The sequence below is a fragment of the Mus musculus genome, chromosome 18 (assembly GCF_000001635.26).
Source record: "Mus musculus strain C57BL/6J chromosome 18, GRCm38.p6 C57BL/6J".
Lineage (NCBI taxonomy): Eukaryota > Metazoa > Chordata > Mammalia > Rodentia > Muridae > Mus > Mus musculus.
Window position 1 is genome coordinate 83051116 of NC_000084.6, and position 19782 is coordinate 83070897.

At 46.7% G+C, this 19782-nt stretch overlaps 1 long non-coding RNA gene across 1 annotated transcript in view; it reads left to right on the plus strand.

The window, feature by feature from the left end:
- The first annotated feature begins 1682 nt into the window (after window positions 1–1682).
- Gm46636 overlaps window positions 1683–19782 on the plus strand; it is a 46191-nt gene continuing 28091 nt past the window's right edge. Inside the window, exon 1 of the long non-coding RNA XR_001782530.1 lies at window positions 1683–1908. This is a non-coding gene — a long non-coding RNA (predicted gene, 46636). The remainder of the gene's footprint in view (window positions 1909–19782) is intronic.

Sequence of the window (19782 nt, forward strand, 5' to 3'; positions counted from 1 at the left end):
CGAGGCAGGAACCCGGAGGCAGGAACCCGGAGGCAGGAACCCGGAGGCAGGAACTGAAGCAGAAGCCATAGAAGAATGCTCAGCTGCTTTCCTGTGGAACCCAGGACCACGCCCCATAGGTGGCCCCGCCTACAGTGGGCTGGGCCTTCTACAATTAGCATCAGGAAAAAAGCCCCGCAGATTCACCTACAGGCAACTGGATGGAAGGATTTTTCTTAGTTGAGGTTCCTCTATCTATTCGAGTCTAGCTTCTGACAACAAAACAAAACCACCACCCAAATGGGATGTATACCTGCATCCTTCAAAGAAGGAAGAGTCTTGACAAAGTTATCACCACCAGCATTTCGGGGAACCCCAGAGATTACTCAAGACTTGAAATTAAGACTTGGGATCCAGAACAACCAAGAGTTTTGAGATTCTGACGCGCCTTCTCTCCAGTCTCCCGAGTTCTCTGGGCACTTTGGAAACCAGCACTCTCAATACGACAGCTGTGGAAACCACAGCCAGTGTAGTAACCGGCAGAGAATAGGTCTGGGATTCTGCCAAAGCTCCGTGACCACGGTGCTGGGCAATCATAAACCTTTAAACCTTTAAAAATAAGATTGCACCTGTGTTTATGTTCAGGTAAGTTTATATGTACCACGCGTGTTCCGGTGCCCTGGGAAGCTAGAATAAGGAATTGGATGCCCTGAATCTGGAATTACAGGCCGTTGTGAGCTGCCTGGTGCAGATGCTGGGAACCAAACTGGTTCCTCTGTGAGGATGTAAGTGCTCTTAACTGTTGGGCCATCTCTCTGGCTCTGTTAATATTTACTTCCAACTTGCCTGGGCTTTTGATTCACCCAGGGGACACTATTCTGGGTATCTGTGAAGCATTTCCAGGGAGGTTTACTCTGAATGTGAGTAGCAGTATCCTATTGGGGGTTGGGGGTTGGGGGTTGGGGTGGGTTTCTGGACTGAGCAGAAAGAAGACAGCAAGCTGGAAGGTCTCTTGCTTAGCTGCAGACATCATGTGACCGTCACTCACAGTCCTACTGCTGTGACTTCCCATTGCGATGGACTGTGTCCCCCTTTAAACTGTAGAACACAGTAAATCCTTCTTTAGGTTGCTTTTGTCCTAATGATGAGGAAAGTGGTTTGAACATCCCCCGAGTGGCCCGACTCGCAGCTCTCTGAAGAAGCTCCCTCATTGGACAGTGGTTATTACTTGATTCGACTCAGATTTGCCTGAAAATCTGTCCCTAGGGCATTTGTTGAGTAACAATCAGCTGCGAGTGTTTAGCATCCTAGTTGGCAGAGACCAAGCCTGGCCCCAACCTCCAGGGATGCTCCAGGGAAGGAAATGTCCATCTGCAGCCCCGAAAACTGCTGATGCATCCTGGGAGACCAGCTCTTTACTCTCAGAATACCCAGGAACTACAGACCAACATCCTTCATAAGTATAAATGAGAGAAAAAAAAATGCAGTGATGTGTTAGCAGGCCAAGTCCAAAAATACCTTCTAAGATTATATAACACGAGTGGATGAGCATCTAAAAGTTGGTTCCAAATTAAAAGTGAAATAACATGATAGAGAGGAGACTCCTCCCCCAAGCCTCGAGAAATATAGAAAAGCCATTAAAAACACATCACCCCTTTGTGATAGACGCTATTTAGGAATGTGAGGTAGGAGGGATCTCTTCCTTGATTTAATAAAGTGCATCTGTGTGCTGTAGCAGGTCAGTGTCATCGTGGCGCGAATCCAACAGCTGCTTCCTCTTTAATGGGCAGTGATGGAGAACTTCTCCTGAGTTCAAACATGACGAAGATCTTCCCTTCTCACCTCTTCTAGTCAACACACCCGGGAGTTTCCAACCAGCAAAACCAGACGAGAAAAATAAGTTTAAGGCATGTGCACAGGAAGGAAAAGGTAAAAGTGTGTTAATTCACAAATGACAAACAGTTGTGTGTATAGAAAATAAACAAGGCACATGGACACACAGAAGAGAGGGGGAGGGGGAGAGAGGGGGAAGGGAAGGAGATGGGAAGGGGGGTAAGAGGGGAGGGAGGACTGAGAGAGACTCATAAGAGATAATAAACAATTAGGGCCTGCTCATCGGATAGGATACAAGATCGATATAAAAAATTAGTTCTGTTCTATTAGCAAACAGTAAGACAACTCAAAAATAAAATCAGTAGTTTGTCGAAAAGATTAAAATACAAGTTAATTTAACAAAAGAAATATCAGACCTGCATGCTAAAGATTATTAACACGCTGAGAACTATTAGGGATCTAGGCTCACGATGAGAAGTTAATAGGGATCTAGGCTCACGGGCTTAGGAGGCTCCCGAGACTCTCCTCAGATCAACCCAGGTGTTCGAAATTCTAGCAGATTTTGGAGAAGGATTTTGACAAGTAGTCCCTAGATAGCTACATGCGAGGCTGGAGAGATGATTCCGCACTAGGGGCATCAGTTGTACAATCATGAGGCGTGGGGCTTGGGTCCCAGCAAGTGTGTACCAAGTCAGGTGTCTCGTGCACACCTATGATTCTGGCTCCATGTGTAGATGGTGTGTCTCTGTGCGTGTCTACGTATGCCTGTGGTGTTTGTGTCTGTGTGGTGTATCTGTGTCTCTGTGTGTGTGTCTATGTACATATATCTCTGTCCTGTGTGTGCATGTGTATGTGTGTGTGAATATATATGTGTGTGTGTCTGTGTGTCTCTGTGTGTGTATCTTTGTGTGTGTGTCTATGTGTGTGTGTGTGTGTGTGTGTGTAGGAGGTGATGCATACCACAGCATGAGTGTGGAGATCAAAAGACAACCTTCTAGAGTCACTTCTTCACTTCCAGCATGTGGGTCCTTGAGAGTAAATTTGGGTCATCATTCTTGGCTGCAGACACCTTTATCCATGGAACCATTATTTCTGACCCTAAAATCTTAGAAAAATCTTTAAGGTCTTGATACAAGCGAAATTCCTAAGATGTTGCATTAAGACCACAGTTGACAAACAGTAGCTGAAAAGCCTTGTGACAGTTGAAACACTTTCTACTTAAAAATGCCAATAAGGAAATGAAAAGACAAGAGAAAGAGTTAAAGAAAATATTTACAAAATGCATTTCTAGTAAAGGGTTTGCGTTTAGAATTTATGAAAAAAAAAAGCGCTCAAAACTCAACGAGAGAATGACAACTCTCTCTCTCTCTCTCTCTCTCTCTCTCTCTCATACACACAGACAACATAGACAAGGATATGAATTGAATTTTATTATAGGAAGATGTATGGATGACTAAAAAGTATGTGGACAGATGCTCAGCCTGCAGACAGCAGATATATGTAAACAAAACCACACCCACTGGTAAGGGTCTGAGCCACAAGACAGACAGCAGATGGCATTTGTATTGATCATTTTTCTTATTGCTGAAGTAAGATATTTGACCAAAGCATCGGAAGGAAGGAAGGAAGGAAGGAAGGAAGGAAGGAAAGGGAAGGGAAGGGAAGGGAAGGGAAGGGAAGGGAAGGGAAGGGAAGGGAAGGGAAGGGAAGGAAGGGTTTGTTTTGGTTTCCAGCTATAGGGGATCTGCCCACTATGGCAGGGAAGGCGTGGTACCAGGAGTGCTCACATTGTGTCCACAGTCAGGAGGCAGAAAGTTCAGCTGGCTGGCTCTTTCCTCTCATTTCATCCAGCCAGGATGCTAGCCTGTTGAAGGGGGTCGCCCACATTCAGCATGGGTCCAGTTAAATTTCTATGGACTCGCCTTTGCAAAAGTGCCCTGAGGTGTGGCTCCTAGGGAACTCACTCTGAATCCAGTGAAGTCAACATTGAGGGTGGATCCTTACAGGGTTCCAGCTACCTACCTTGTTCTTGACTGTTTTCAAACGAGACCTTCTATCTGCCCATGGATACTAAAGTCCCTGGAAGACTTTAATTCTGGGGAATAGCCATCAAAGCATACAAGAAAGGAACCCAGACAGCCTCACCCATCCTTCCCCCTGCTTGCTTGGTACCTGGCAGCAGTAGAAACGCCAATCAGACTCTCTGAGTGCACCTGAGGATGGAAAGAAGATGCCTCAGCCCACAGCTGCTCCCCTGCACTGCAGGTGCCTGCATTTTTGCGTTTTTATCCCAATGCCTACACCATGGTGTTCCCGTGTTTGCTGCGCCAATGGCTGTCCTTCCAAATGAGGTGTTATGTGTGTGGTGAACCAGAGAAAAGTCTCCTTGCTCATTGCTTTCCTCTCTGATGTCGAGTTGGTTCAACCGTCTTCAAATTCAGCTTAAACTGAGGTGTGTCTGACAAATAACATATAGGAGGGATAAATGCTATTGTAGGCCATTTTGCTCCTGACAGCACCCTATTTCATTTTTATGTAAAAGTTTCACTAAATTTTCCAACTTTTCAGTTTTAATGTTGAATTTAGTTCACGACTCTCCTTTTTTTTTCCCTCTTGCTTTCTTATTCTGCTCCTTCTTGGACCAAACTTATTGAAGTCGAAACGCTCTTTCCTTTTCACTCTCCTGCAGAATTTGTCGTGTGCGGAGATGCTAATGAGATGTGACTGAGGAAGGGCGCACAGGTGTATCATCCCAGCTCAGATTGGCAACTCTCTGACATACACAACACGGGCACACGCGCACACATACGTGGGGAGCTGAGCCTGATCAAAGACTTCCATGTGGTTGAACTTGGCAATGGTTTTGAAATGTTGACAACTGTCAAATTAAGATCACCCAAGCCATTTCACAGGCTCAAATTTGGATGCAGGTCTCAGAACAGAAGGAGATAGCTACTGGCTACTGCCCAAGTGGCTTCTCCATCCATCATTCAGTTAGCTGTCCCTTATGCAATGAAGCAATGTGGAGCGGGGGAGGTCAGCACCCAGCACTGGAAATAGCTGCTTCCTGAATTCATCTATGTTACAAGGAAGGACGAAGCTAAGCCCTGTATTGTGCATATCTGAAATGTGTGCATATCTGTTCATAGGGACTGTACTTGGCGGGATTTTTTGTTTAAATCGCCCTCCTTCTCTCTCTCCTCACCCAGAAAGAAACAGCCATGTCTTTTGACACTGTCAGGTAGGGGAGGAACTTGCTCAGTTCCCTCAAGTGTAGTACTTGTCCCTGCTGCTTTCGGTACCTAGGCTTCCAGTGATGGCTCCTTTCTCATGTCAGTCCTGGATAACATGCTCACGTGTTTATTGCCCGTCTGGTTTCCAGCTTCTTCCGAGCAATAGCTGTATCCTCTCAGGTTTGATGGGTGGGAAGGGCCCACCTCTGTGTCAGTATAGAGTGGGGACTGAGTAAGAGATATGACTCAGTAGGTGCACTGAGGGGACGGAGACACAGAGCACTAAAGATACTTTAAAAAAAATTTTATTTATCAACAGTATTGGAAAAGATAGCAGAATGGAGAAATTAAATTATTTGCATGCTTTTAAATCTTAAAATATAAATTTATTTGCCAATTTATGTATCTCTCTTGTATGTGTGTGCATGTGTGTGTATGTGTGCATGTGTATGTGCCGGTATATGTGCGTGTGTATGTGTGTGCATGTGTGTGTGTGTCTGTGTATGTATGTGTGTGCGCCTATGCTATGTATGTGTGTGTATATGTATGACACAGGTGTGTGTGTGTATGTTTGACACAGGTGTGTATAAGTATGTATGACATAGGTATGTGTATTTATGTGTGTATGTATAACACAGGTATGTGTGTGTATGTATGTATGTATGTATAACACAGGTATGTGTATGTATGTATGTATGTATGACACAGGTATGTGTGTGTAGGTATGACACAGGTATGTGCATGTATGTATGTATGACACAGGTATGTGTGTATGTATGACACAGCTGTGTGTGTGTATGTTTGACACAGGTGTGTATAAGTATGTATGACATAGGTATGTGTATGTATGTGTGTATGTATAACACAGGTATGTGTATGTATGTATGTATAACACAGGTATGTGTATGTATGTATGACACAGGTATGTGCATGTATGTTTGTATGACACAGGTATCTGTGTGTGTAGGTATGACACAGGTGTGTGTGTATGTATGACACAGGTGTGTGTATGTATGTATGACACAGGTATGTGTGTGTGTGTATGTATGACACAGGTGTGTATATGTATGTATGGCACAGGTGTGTGTATGTATATATGTATAACACAGGTATGTGTATGTATGTATGACACAGGTATGTGTGTGTGTGTGTGTGTGTGTGTGTGTGTGTGTGTGTATGCCCTCTATGAACTTTTGAATTCTGCAATTCCAGGGAACAAATCTAAATGTTTCCTGTCCATCAGGAAAGCCAGCTTCTCCCCAATCCTGTGTTCTACTTCTTCCTTTGAATGGAGAGAAATTCGCTACATATACCAGCTATGGGGTTGCTTGAACCTTCTATTAGGGGAACCGCAATTCTGCCAGCCAAGAATGCACTGGATTAGAAACAAGGCTTAGCCTGTCCCAACCCAGAGATGTCTACTTATCAGAAGTCAAGTGGAAATGAAGTCAAATTCAGCTGTGTGCTATTATCTGTCACTGTTGGTGAGGTCAAGTAGAGAGACAACATATTAGAGCTCTCTTTCTCTCTCTCTCTCACTCACACACACACACACAAACACACACACAAATGCTTTAGTGAAGTACTGAGATATATTTACACCTGTCCTGGGATGCTTGTTCTACCACAGGGCCGTGTGTGTGTGTGTGTGCGTGTGCATGTGCGTGTGAGTGTGTGTGAGTGTGTGTGAGTGTGTGTGTGTGCGTGTGCGTGTGCGTGTGTGTGTGTGTGTGTGTGTGTGTGTGATCCCTGATGTGAGAAGGACCAGTTAGTCCAACAGTGACCACCTGATGGTGTGGGAAGCTTGGGACTCTATAACAGCTCAGCCTTAGAATGAGGACTCCTCGGCATTCTAATGCCGAAGAGCTCGAACGTTCCTGGAGGCTCCCTAGTGTTTCCAGGCTGAAGGAACTTGAGACTGACGTCCAAGGGTGATGGTGCAGTGACAGATCCCTTTACTGAGAAGGGGTGAACGCGCACTCCTTTGCCAGCTCCCCATCCTACCACTTTCTTCAATAACAGCTACCCACTTTTAGAGCAGGGCTCTCACCTAACATGCCTGTCCCAAATGGCTGTCCTCTCTGCAAATGCCCTTACAGGAACTCAAAGCGCCCCTTGCCAGTCTTAGACCTTGCCTTTCCTTAAAAAACCTATTTTGTTATTTATTTGTATTCTATGCGTCTGAGTGTTTTACACACATGTAAGTCTATGCATCACGTGCATGCACACCCTCTGAGATGTCCGGAGGAGGGAAACAGGACCTCTGGAACTGGAGTTACAGAGGGTTCTCAGTTGTCCTGTGCATGTTAGAAACAAAGCCCCCCCCCCCTCACACACCTGTCTTCAAAAGAGCAGTCAGAGTCCTAGATGGTTTTTAATCCAGTGCAGGTGACAAGGAAGAGTTACTGTCACAGGTGACATTTGTTAGGCTAAGCTACCACTCATCCAGTCTTTCAGTTTTGAACCTCCACACATGGAGTCTGAGATACTGCGTCCCCTACTGTGTGTCCTACTGCATGCCCTACTGTGTGCTCTTTTTAGAGGCTGCAGTCCACACTCTGTACCTAGAACAGCTGGTACCTGCCAGTAAATAGAACAGGGCCACCCCGAGGCTGCAGGAAGAGTACTTGAGCCTAGCTAGGGGAGGTACCCTTTCGTTCCTAAAATACCACTATTGCTATAAATATAAAGAGCCTTGCCTTTCCCCAGTCAGACGTGAAGGACAGTGTGTGCCCAGTGTGAGCCAAATGCGTTTGTATTTAGTGTCTTGGGGAGCCTAGATGTGAAATATGTGTTCTGGGCCAAACAAAAAGAGAAGGCTTGGCGTGGGTAGGGGGGTAAAAGTGTCTGCAGCATGTGCATAGGACCGTGTGAAGGCCCAGAGCCCACAGAAAGCAAGTCAATAACCCCTGTGCTCTACAGAGGCAGGGAAACCACAGACAGGGGGATCCCAGGGGCTCTAGGGAGAGCTGGTCTGGCATAGGCTGAGGCAAAAACTAAACGTGTCTCAAGGGAGGTGGAAGGAAGGACAAACATTCTAGGTAGGCTGCCCACATATGGGAGGTGGCAGATGCATGCACACATTCACACACATGTGCACAAACACACATCCTCCACACACAGAAGACATGAAGTCAAACCTCTGCTTCATATATAATATATAAATTTACACACACACACACACACACACACACACATACACACATGCACAGGCACACACATTTCCGGGTAACAAAGGCTCACAATGTACCCACAATATATTCTTTTAAAAATTAACCTCAACACCATTTGACTAAAATGCATTGGGAAGAAACGTGAAAGAGAGCCATGAACGTGTGCCCAGAGGTACCTCCTGTGGGAAATGGAGATTTCCCACGCCCCCTAAGACACTCTTTCCTGGATCATACTTTCATGATGCTCCAAGGACACTTTTTAAATCACTAGCCGGTATCTCCAAAGGTTCTGATAACGTTCCCATTGTGGAACTCAGCGTTCACAAATACTGCCCAAGGCTACACTGGGAAAGAGTCTTTTGGTAGGAATTTTACCAGAGTATAACTGTAGTTTAACAGCAAGCACATTATCCCACAGTACAAGGTCTTGTTGGAAAGATGCTGGCAAGCTGCGCATTGGGAGGCTTGGCCAAGCACGAGAAAGTTCTAGAGGGCACATTAGCAGATCCTGGCAGCCCTTCTCAAAGTTCCAGATGTCTCTATTGATGGATGAGTAATGACAGGGCTGGATCCTGGACTTAGGCAGCGACAGGGAAAATGTGGAGAGAGGCTGTTACAGGATCCCGCCACTAGATGTCACTAGTGCTGCTCGGTGGCAGGCGTTATCCCCAGCATTTCGCTGCTCAGGATTTTTGTATTCAGTTAGGCCCACATCTTTATTGAAGATGAGGCAGGCTCTTCGAGAGTTTAATTCCACGTTAACCACCGCGTCTTTCAAGGATTCGGCGTTCTTCCGGAAGTGCAGATGCGGAAGTAAAGGCCAGCAGGGTGGGTAGGATTAGCAGGGAGTGGCAGGCACTGTGGAGGAGAGAGCCTGTGGGCCAGTAAAGAGTCTCCACTGCATCCCTATCTCATTCTTCAGCCAAGAAGTGCGTGTTTCTCTGTGGGTGTGTGTCAAGGCTCCCCTGTCACAGGGTCTCCTGGTACCCTATCTCTCCTGTCACAGGGTCTCCTGGTACTCTGTCAGTACCTACCTGGCACTGTCTCTTATGCTCTGCGAAGTCTTGCCTGTGTTCCCACATGGGTGACAGCCTTTCTGATTTGCACGAGAGGATGCACTTTGATGTATTTTGCATTCCATTACATTCATTTGTTTCTGTATTTTATCTCAACTAGATGTCTTGGAGGGGAAAATGTGTGAGTCATGGGATATAGCAGGCATTCAGAAAACCGCAAAATATTATTAAGTTGAAATAAGCTGCTTGGTTCTAGATTGACTTGTATTCTGGTTTAATTTCTGTTGCTGTGATAAAATACCCCGACAAAAACAAGCTGAGGAAAAAAAGGGAGTTTATTAAAGCTTACAGTTCCAGGCTATACAGTCCATTATTGCAGAGAACTCAAGGCTGGAACAAACACCTAATCACCTTAAATACAGTCAAGAACATAGAGAAATAAGTATAAACATACTTGCTTGCTGGCTGGCTGTACTTAGCTGGGTTTTTCTATGATTGCATAGTTCAGGACCCTTTACCTCGTGTTGTCTTTTTATAAAAATAGAAAAGGAATATGTCTGGTGGATGTAGTCAGGTGAGGGAGAAGGGGGTACCTCTGCGGGCCCATGCTGAGGCATCCCTTCCTCCTGAGGGACCAGCCATACAACGGGTGTAGAACGGAATAGAGTTTATTCAGGAGGGGAGTTGAGCGAAAGGCAGAGAGAAGTGGGGGGGGGGGAGTAGAGGAGTAGAGGCCCCCCATGAGCACATGGAGGTGGGGGGAGGGGAATGAGGAGAGAGAGGGAGCAGAAGCAAGAGGAAAGAGCAAGAGAGTGAGGAGGGGCAAGCATCCCCTTTTAGAGTGAGTCAGGCACACCTGGCCGTTGCCAGGTAACTGTGGGGCAGAGCATAGACTAAAAGCCAACACTTAGGGAATGATGCTTATACTGGGCTGGGCCTTTATGCATCAATTAATTTAAGACAATCCCCTTCCACACTCCCCAGACATGCTCACACACAAACTCAATGTAGAGCTATGGCTCGTTGAGACTGTTCCCATGGGATTCTAGTTTGGGTCTAGTTGGCACCGCTGACCTTCATAAGCAGTTCTTGGGGGGGAGTCATGGTCCCTTTGTCAAGCTAGGTCTGGGTCCTTCAGACCTCTTTCCTTGCCTAAGGCTTTGTTGAGCATCAAGTGTCCTGCACGGGTGCAGGTGTGGTGGAGGTCCAAGGATAATGCAGATGCACAGATGTTCATATGTAGATGGTCATATAACTATGACATAATTCCTTTCTTCCAGTAGCATGTAGTCCAGTGAAGCATGGGCCACAGATAGCCTGCCACAGATAGCCTGAGAGTGCCACACATGCAGGGACAGAAGTGCACAGGGTATCTTGCACAGCGCAAGAGCAAGGCTCAGGCAGGTACGATGTGCTCCATGGAGGCGCAGATCCTAGGAAGAGTTGTGAAGAACCTTATTAGGTGAAGAAATGGCAGAGGGGTCTGGGAGACCAGGCAGACTAAACCTGCACTGTCCAGTAGAGATTAAGATAACCCACGCCGGCAAAATCATTGCATTTTCACGTTAAAACAGGAAAATAAAAAAAAGGTGAAAGAAACATTAACGCTGTGGCTTATTTAGCTCACCATATCAGAAGTCTTCCAATTTCAACACAAAATCTACCTGGTCATATGAATGGCACATTTCATCTCTATCTAGCACTATATCTTCAAGTGGATCCAGCAACCACATGTGTATGGGCAGTGGCCACATTAGAGAATCATGCAGGTGTTAGAGGAGGAAGAGGTATGCTACCCAGGCAGAGCATGTGCAGGGGTGTGCTGCCCGGCCAGAGCATGTGCAGGGGTGTGCTGCCTGGCCAGAGCATGTGCAGGGGTGTGGGGGTATGCTGCCCGGCCAGAGCATGTGCAGGGGTGTGCTACAAGGCCAGAGCATGCGCAGGGGTGTGCTGCTCGGCCAGAGCATGCGCAGGGGTGTGCTGCTCGGCCAGAGCATGCGCAGTGGTGTGCTGCCCGGCCAGAGCATGTGTAGTGGCGTGCTACAAAATCAAAGAATGGGCAGTTACCTTTCTGATTACAGAATCTTAAAGGTCAGGACATCAGTGGGGGTGGGGAGGATCCATCTAACACGAACAGATTGGCTGTGGGGTATCTTCTTGTTTGTTTGTTTTTGTTTTTGTTTTTGTTTTTTGAGACAGGGTTTTTCTGTATATCCCTGGCTGCCCTTGAACTCACTTTGTAGACCAGGCTGGCCGCGAACTCAGAAATCCGCCTGCCTCTGCCTCCCGAGTGCTGGGATTAAAGGCGTGCACCACCACACCCGGCTCCAGTGGTGTCTCTTCTTAACAGACTTGGCAGGGACCATCTTCCTTGCAGTACAGGAACCCAACCAAGTTCTCAGCAAGGAATGATATACTTAAGTAATAATATGTAGACCTCTGGGAAGGCTGTGTGTGTGTGTGTGTGTGCGTGTGCGTGTGCGTGTGCGTGTGCGTGTGTGTGTGTGTGCGTGTGCGTAGAATGGATGAGACTCTAGGGAATTTGACCAGAGATCCCACTGTAGCTGAACATGCAGAAAGACACATTTTGAAAACTGGATGACACCAAGCCATTATCGGAAGGACTGATGGCAGTTGATCAGCTTTGATCAATTTGCTGAATAGTTGAATATGTGAAACACAGGTGTGATTTACAGAGAATTAATAAAACCACCTCGAAGTTACTACTCCCCTAGGATGACCCTACCGTGGGTAGCAAAGGCTTCGCTGAGATGCTCAAAAAAATCCCCCCCCCCCCCCCCCCCGCTCTCAGCACTCAGCACCTGGCATTAGGCAGGGAGGACTGAGAGAAAATTTAATTTAGCTAATCCAAGTGGATTTAATGCAATTGACCAAATTGCCTTGCATTTTGATTTAATTTGAATTAAAAAAATAAATTTTACATTTTGATGTAGTTCACACACCATTAGGCAGGCACCGACCGATGTTTCTGTTTTATAGATGAAGAGCCTCAGGAGACGGGGTCATGTGTTCAAGTCTCCATATAAGCACATGCTGGGCTGTGATTTCTGTGGCTGACGCTAGGTGGCGAGGGTGTCAGCGTGGTTCCGTATCGTATAGAGGACTTGCTTGGAGACTGCTCACAGCATGCCTGCTTGGGATTCCAGCCTTTCTGGAGCTTCAGTATGAGTATTTTGCTAAAAATCTGGAGCCGTAGTGTCCGTCATTCGTAAGGCTCCTGCTCCTAGGCTGGAGGTGGAGGGGGCCAGAGCAGTAGGTGCTCTTTACAGCCACCGCATCTGAGGATGCTTGGCATTTTAGCGTCTGTTAACATGACTGGAACCTTTCTTGAAACACCGCTGCCCACAGCCCAGTGGGGTGACCTTGGACTATGACAACCTATCATACACCGGTGAAGAACGAGAAGAAGAGCTCAGAGGCTCAACTCAAAGATGTGATAAATGGGAAAAGAGGTCAGAATGTAAAAGACGCTGCCTGCCCTGTACTGGAGTGTGAGGATCACAGGGGACTCCATTCGTATGTGTCGATAAAACAGAAAGACACAAAAGGAACCAGAAATGTCTGTGAAACAGTATAGAATCCGGAGACCAAGAGCAGAGGGTAGCCCTTGCTTCCCTGCCGGGAGACCCGGAGTGATTTATTCCCCTCTCTGCTGTGCAGTTGCTGAGAATCTTAACCTCATTTGGGCATTCTCTTCACAGTCTCAGGCTGCAAAAGCCTGCTTACTGTCATACCAACGTTGACTCTTGCTAAAATGAAAACATACTGATTTTTTTTTGCCTTATCTTTAGGGAACACCCTTAGACGTGGTGGTGTAGAGACACCATTCCCACCACACAGGAGAGACCCAGAAGACTCTGCCCGCTTCTGTGCACCTCCTAGCATGTGTGGGTGGATCCTATTGAATGTGGCAAGTGCTTTCCTGAGGTCCCTTCCTCAGTGGACTCTAGAGTCCCTAGATTTATGGTGTTCCATATCCAAATATATACAAGCAGGGCTGATGCCGTATCCAAGGGCAAGGTACTATACTGGATCGTCCCTGCCTCCTGAAGGCCTCTCCGAGGCTCCTGCCCTTCAGTTCTCTCTCACTGATGCCACCCTCAGGGTGGTGTTTCCTATTGGCACCCACAGGCTCCCACTTTCAATGGCATTTGCTGCATTTCTCAAAACAATTGGCCGAGTCATCTTCTTACTGTGGGAACTCTGTAGTGCCGTGATCATGCATGGGGCACGTAACTGCCCCTACCAGCCCTGGGTGAATTTCTTCTCTAGTACCCTGCTGGGCCCCTCCTTGGAATTTTCAACTTGGGTCTATGCAATCCCAACAAAAACGGAAAAAAAAAAAAGCCCTTTTAGTCACGTTTCATTTGTTCCTTTAGAGATGAAAATTACAATTCAATCTGGGTATGCTGGAGCTCAGCTCTAATGCCATCATCTGGGAGACCGAGGCAGGGGGATTGCTACACAACCAAACCCTGATCGGCGCAGTTACAAAACAAACACGTAAAACCACCACCACCAACAACAACAACAAAAAACCCCAAACCTAAAAACAACAAACAAACAAACACCCCACAAGACAGAAATACAAAAAAAAAAAAAAAAAAAAAAGAAAAGAAAAAAGAAAAGAAAAGAAAGGAAAAGAAAATTAGCCTAAAACTAAAACAGTATGTATGGAAATTGCAATAAATCGAGTGGCTAGCCCCCTCTCCCTCTTTTTTTGTCTCTTCTCCTCTGTCTGTTTGGTCAAACCAGATGAAAGAGAAAAGTGGGACGTTCACAGGCTGTCTGAGAGGCAAGTGCAGAGCACTCAGCCTGGCTTGGCAGGGTTGAGGCAGCTGGCCATGCCCCAGTGAGAATGGTTGCAAGCCTCTGTAGGTGCTGTGGGCCAGCAGCTGGACCAGGACTCCAGTTCTTAACACAATCTGGAGAAGCATAGTTGTTGCTGGAAGCTCCCTCCTCTCCTCCTCCTTAGCCCTAGAGCCCCGGTCCCCTCGGCCTCCCTAATGGTGCTTTGGAGAAAGATCAAAGTGTCTCAGATAAGTGTTCCTTCACACAGTGTTCCTGACACTCCATCTGGTAAACAGTTCCTTTTTTATTTTTTTTTTTCCTTTTTGGTTAAAAGAACATATAAACATGCCAAGTGAGATGGATGGATAGCCCCGTTCCTTCTTCATTTTCTTCTCTTGGCTGTTACTGTTCAGAGTCCAGCCACAGCTCTGACCCAAGCTGTCTTAGTCTGCATACACGGAAGAGAGGCAGAAAAAAAAATGTTATGCCAGCTATGATCGGAGAGGGTGGCCTTACACCGTTGTGTGCTCTGCTGTGCCGTGGCCACCTTAGTGATTTTTTTCTTAATTTTAAAAATCATATGTATGTATTTATGTATGTATGTATACATCTACCTATGTATCTGTGTATCTGTGCATTTATCTATATATCTATCAATGCATCTATGTCTGTCTGTCTGTCTGTATGTATGTATCTGTCTGTCTGTATGTATCTGTTTGTCTGTCTGTGTATCTATCTATCTATCTATCTATCTATCTATCTATCTATCTATCTATGTTTCTATCTATGTATCAATGTATCTATGTTTCTATATATGTATGTATGTATGTATGTATGTATGTATGTATCTATCTATCTATCTATCTATCTATCTATGTATCTATGTTTCTATCTATGTATCTATGTATCAATGTATCTATGTATCTATCTATGTTTCTATCTATGTATCTATCTACCTGGTGGTCAGAGGACAACTTGTGGGAATAGGCTTGTCTATCACATGGGTCCTAGGGATGGAACTCAGGTTGTGTTAGGCTTGGTATCAAGCACCCTCACCCACCGAGATATCTTGCTTGCCCCCTCTTACTTTATTTTTAGAATACTGTCTCTAAGAAACTCACTCCTGCTCAGTGGTCATCCTAACCAATTGTCAAATAATGTCCCTGATCCATGAATCCTCTCTGCAAAAGAAATTGCTCAACAGGCAAAGCCGGAGACCACAGCCTGGTTGAGTCCCTGCCGCCTTCTGCTGTAGCATCTCTAAAGTCGTGGGGTAACCAGACCACAGATACAGATCCAAGAACCCCAGGAGGACAGATCTCCAGGGAAGACGATTGCAAACAGACACTGGTGTCTGTAAGTCAGAGGGTCCCTGCCTCCTGGGACACTGGCATCCTAACCTGATTCTCAGTGTGCTAAGGATCTCGGCACACGGAACCCTGGTGGTCCACAGGTTGCCACCTCACTGGAGGTTTGCAGTACTGATGGCTGGCTTTGGTTTCTATTTTTGTATGAGAGCGAGCAGTTTCCTTGGGTTTCGGTGACCTGGCTATTTCTGCTACATACAGGGTATTCCCTTTTTTGATTGGGTTTCGGGTGATAAAAAGACTGTAGGACTCGATCTTATCTGACCCAATCGATCCTTTTTTCCATTGTAATGGTGCCTGTGTAACCAGGTTGATTTTGTGCCTGCCCTCTGGCAGCTTTTAGAGGGGCCCTTTCCACTGGCGAGGGAGCTGGAGGCTTATGAGAGCCCAGGGAGGGGCCTTGCTACCAGAGTTGCCAACATGGGGTGCAGCAGCTGGGCAGCTGGAGAGAGATGTGCCTTTTTTCCTTCACTGCTGAGTCACTAGGGTCATTTACCTGTCGCTTGAGCATCCTTAGTTCAGTTCTGCTTGCTTAGAAACAGGAGAGTGTTTTTTTTTTTTTTTTTTTTTTTTTTTTTTTTTTGCCTGGTGTTTTTACTTCTGTTGCCTTTAGGTGGTGTCCTGTTTTTCCACAGACACAGAAGTCCCAGCATACCCAAGCAGCCTGCATAGCCTTTTGTGGTTCTGGGTACCATAGAATGTGTGTTTTCAGAATTCTGAAGCATACACCCTCGTGCCTGCTTTTTATGGGTGTCATTAAGGCCCAGCAGTTGCACCATGAAATGGGAGACACAGCTGCCCCGCCAGACACAGATTTTCAAAGGCTTCAAAGTTGTTAACTGCTGCCATTGGCTTCCGGTGCTTGATGTGTGCACGATCTGATCCAGCCACTTCAATGTCTATTTTGCATGAAAAATTTTTCATAAAAAAAATTCCAAAGGAGCAAAGTTGCTGAGTGAGCAGAGGATGGACGGGCCTCTCTGCACAGGGACTCCCTGCAGACCAGCGCGGCCCTAAGAAAAATGAGCGCGTGGGCTCAGCCCCGTCCCTAATGAACAGCGTAGATCACATCACAAAAACTAGACACGCATAATTTGGCACCATCCACAGTGGCCTCCCCACCAAAGGCTCCGGGCTTTTCTGTCTGAACTGACACAGAGCTTGGAACTGACTCTAACCTTAAAGTGTCAAGGGCTTGGTGCTGGGGGTGGGCACAGAAGGAACTGGTGGGTCCTGGGTCTTTAGTGATGGGTACTCCTGTCTGACCCTGGAGGAGCCCTGGGTCTCCTCCAGCAGGACCGAATGGCAAGCATCCCTCCCCTGCCCCGCCCCCCCGAACCCCAAAGGGTACCCTTCCCAAGAAGCTGGCAGGAGAGTCGGACACCAGGCAAGCAACCATAAATCAGGGCTGTCCTGATTAAATCAGGCCTGGGTGGCAAGTAAGTTATTAGCGACTGTGGAACTAATTGGGGCGCTGATACACTCATTTTTTTGCAATGTCTTTCAAACCCAAGTTGTGATGGGAAACAGCTGTTAGATCCAGGAAAAAAAAATATAAAAGGAAAGAAAGAAAAGAAGAGAGCTTCGAATTCGAGATCATAATAATGTCTGTCTTCTCTTTTCCCGTTCACAAAAGCTGTTAGATTTTCCTATTCTCTCTAGACAATTACGCACAGCAGGCGGGTCAGCCAGGAGGAGCGCACTACTGCATTTAAAGTTCATCTGCTGAGGGGAAAAAGACAGAAAGAGAAAAAAGGAGCCTTCTCTTAATGCTGGGGAGTGGGTGGCATGTTTAAAATAGGTTAGAGATTCAGGCTAGGGGGGAAGTCACACAGAACAGGGGCAGAGACGTTGCCAGGGGCGCCTGGTGCTGCCTTTTGACTCTGGTGTCTTTGTGTGTACACGGCACCAGGCTTGCTTTTTGCAGTCCCCCCCTGGGAGGAAGCCATGAAGTGGATGATGGCCCTGCAACATTCTGCACAAATTAGGCAGTGTTTCGCCCCCTCAAGTCTGGTCTCTGTCCTAGACGGGGCTGGACAGGAGTCCAGGAGAGACCCCCTGTCCCTTACTGCCAGCTTTTTCCTTACCTGGTCCCTGTCTCCCTTAGACAGAGGTGCCTCGTTGGCACAGCTGCAAAGAGCAGGAAGCAAAGGCCAGTGGGAAGTGACTGCCATAGTCACACGGTGAGGGGTGGAGCAATGACGCTGGTCTGTCCAGACCCTGGGACTCCTTTTCTCTGTTCCCAGAGATGTGTGCCATTAGACCGGGTAAGTTAAGTTGCCTCTCATCGGGAAGGATGTTGGAATCTGCAGTAGCATGCTTCCATGCTGAGAGTTGTAGCTACCTCAGCCAGCTTCTGGCTGCCATATTCTAGAGACCCTCACTGGCCGGCCGTTACCACCAGGGCCTGGACCATGTGGAAGTGATCTGTCTCCTTTGGGTCTTTACAATTTCAGTCAGTCACAGAATGGGTTTAGTGATGCAGGTTTTCCGTCTTTGTTTGGACAAGGGGCAGCCTGTTAGACTTCTTCCCCCCTTTATTTTCCCCAAGGTGATAAACTGAAAATATGGGAGCTTAGAACTCGATCCCTTTATTTTTTTAGATTGAGATTGTAAGATTGCATAAGCAATCCTGGATCAAACCCCTTCTGCCAATGTGTCTGCTAGCTAGCGTTGTTCTCTGTTCAGCCCCCCCCCCCCCCCCAGTAAGAAGACCCCCGGAAGGAAGCTAGTCAGCCCTTGGGGCTCTCTGCTATTGTTGTGCTGATCTAGGAGGTCTCAGAGTTAGCATGGGCCTCTGTGTATATGGGTATTATCATCAGAGTTAACACGGGCCTTCTGTGTATTATCACCAGGGAGTACTTCCTTCCTCCCATTGTTCCCCTATGCCTGGTTGGCTTGAGCTTCCCCCATCTCCCTCCCTTCTCTCCATGCAGTGTAACACACTGCATATGATAAGGCAGAGCTTGGTAGTCCAGTCTTTTGAACTGGGAACAGGTTTCTCTATCCTCACAGAGCCCCTTCTTTTGACTTAGAAACCAAAGTGTAAATTGCAGATTCAGGGCCCCTCTTGGTCTAGGGCAGACCCAGCCCTAGAAGGAAGGACAAACTTTGTAGTCTTTAAGTCTATAAACTCTGTCCAAGGACTAAGACATAGGAGGCTCTGAAGACTTTCATTCAATTTCCAGAGGTCTACATGAGAAATCCAAGATTTATGGATTTCTTTTACTTATGTTAAATCTGAGGGGTCCCTCCTTCGGCCTCCCTACTCACACTTACCCCAATCAGGCTTCTATATGGCTGTAGGTCCTGATCAACCTGGGATTTTCTGTGTACCACACATGCTATAGAGGGGTAGGGGGCTCCTCTACTCAGTTTCCCAAGCACTCCTAGCTAGCAGGCTAGGCACTGTCTAACTCGGCACCTAATGTCCATCAGCCATCTAACCAGCATGCCTCTCTGTCCCAGGTGCTACACGCTGTCTGCCAACCACAGGGAATGCCTTCACATCTCTGCTCTCGTTTCCATGGCCGGACAGAATGGCTGCCACAGAAGGCTCTTAGCCACAGGTCTTCTAGTATCTCTGGCCACCAAATCTGCCCTCTATTCTTAGACTGCCATGACTGATGATGACGACACAGAGTTGAATCTAAGTCAGTATTGATCAGGAGGGACACCACCTCTCCAAACTTTGGAGATTTAGTCTTGTGGGAAACAGTCACTTTCAAAGGTATGCTTGGGACAGAGGTGTTCCCAGGTGGACAGTGTGAAAGAGCTCAGAGTTTCCCAGGGAGGTGTGTGCTGAGTGGAGATGCTGTGAAGTTTTTATTATAGGCACTTGTCACCTCTTAAATCAGTCCAGCATAGCAATACGATGCATAGACAGGACAAACAAGTCTATCATGGCTTCTGCATGGTGTACATGCAGGCCAGATCAGCCCCGTGCAGAATCTCTCTGAACGATGTTTTCTGTGGACAGGAAAGACTTCTGAACCTGCTTTTAAGGGCTGTCACATTTGTAACTTGCCAATCAGTGCTGGCTGGCAGAAGACTGGATTTGTTCGCATTGGTGTGTGTGTGTGTGTGTGTGTGTGTGTGTGTGTGTGTGTGTATCTGTGTGTAGACCAGCCTTTAAATCAAAACCATGGAAATAAAGAACTTAAAAAATTGTGCTTATATTCTATTTTAATTCAAATAATGATGCCTAGCCCCCCTCTCTTGATATGAAGAAAAAGTGAGGTTTTGTTTTTCCCATGGGAAGTAGGCTGCTGGGTACTTATGCCCATGAGTAAGGGGCTATTTGGGGATGCTGCAGGCCAGAAGCCCAGGCAGAGGCTCCTCCTGATGCCTGCCCACTGGGCAGCCACAA